Below are 1,509 nucleotides of genomic sequence, written 5' to 3' on the forward strand. Positions count from 1 at the left end.
CATGCAAATGATTTGCCTTACTCATCACATGTTATCTTAGTTACATGTTGCAGCTGTCATGTAATAATGATACCTATATTCTTATGGCACAACTCTTCATTTGCATAATCGCATTCAATTATGCTTCTTTGGGTTTGATGTTACCCCCTTTCTTTGCTATCACAGGATGGTAATCAAAAGGAACAAAGGGAAAGCCCCGAAGACGCCAGCTTCCAATAGAGCGCGCCAAGAACTAACGGCCAAGCCACTCCTAAAGAAGGCTAAGGGCCCCGTTGATGTTCTAGAGAAGGACAACCCTCCAAAGGATTCAAATAAGTTCCCTAACCGCTACTGCGAACTTGTTTACTCAAGAATGATTGAAAGGAATTATCACCCGGAGCCTCTTCTAGTCCTACCGGCTCACCTCACTCCGATAGTGATGCCACACAGGCCAATCTGTCATGGGTGGTGAAATTCTACTCCAACTACCACTCACCCCTTCTCACATCAATATTTGTGCACCAGAAGCAAGTGTCAGTCACAGTGGAAACCATCCGAGAAGTCCTTGGGATTGGGCCGTTGACAGATGGATATGATGCCTACCAAGAAGTCTTGACTGCATGCGATGACCGTGCGTTCGATTGGAGCGCGATCCTCCGCGTAATTGCTTTACCCGATGCATATTGGATTCAGGGGACCATAAAGCAAAGACCAAAGGGTTTAGATGCCCGCCACCTCACAAAAGAAGCCACGACATGGGCCCAAATTCTAGCTCACTACGTGCTCCCGAGCACCCATGGGTCATCCATTACCGCCGAGCTTGCATTATTGATATGGTGCATCTTAACCGAGAAACCGGTCGACATTTCGCATGCCATTCGCCAATCCATGGGGCGCATTCATGCCAAGGAAAATCTACCATTCCCTGCTATGGTGACCGAATTAGTTGCAATGGCCGGCGTCCACCGAGAGGCTAAGGATAGGAGAACCTCAATTCCGGTTGAGGGCGATGTTATTCCGACCAAGAGGTGCCTCAAGCCTCCGGAATTCACCAAGGACATTGGACTACCCACACCAACTCGCAACACAACCACATCATCCACACCACAAAAATCAGCCACCCAACGCCTTGAAGACCTGCACAAGAAGTTGGACCGTTATGAGAGGCGTAACCAATGCCGATACGCTCACGTGAAGAAACTTCTAAGCGTAGTCACCCCACCTATGGAGGAACCAGATATCTCCACATCCACCGCAACTTCAAGCGGAGATAGCGATGACATTGGAGATGAGGGACACTCGGGACTCGACCACCCATTGCGCCTAACCTATAGCACGGAGGACCGTGCTAGGTTTCAAGTGTGGGGAGGTCGGCCCACCGATCTCCGTAGGTAACACCCGAATAAATTCTTGTTCTTTGAAATCTTTTGTAATTAGGATAGGTTGCATGATTAGGTCTTATTTGACACCATTTGCATGATAAGTTTACTTGGTTGGAACAATGAAACTCTTTCTTAGGAAACCAATACT

Source organism: Arachis hypogaea, chromosome 4, assembly GCF_003086295.3.
Source record: "Arachis hypogaea cultivar Tifrunner chromosome 4, arahy.Tifrunner.gnm2.J5K5, whole genome shotgun sequence".
Taxonomy (NCBI): Eukaryota; Viridiplantae; Streptophyta; class Magnoliopsida; order Fabales; family Fabaceae; genus Arachis; species Arachis hypogaea.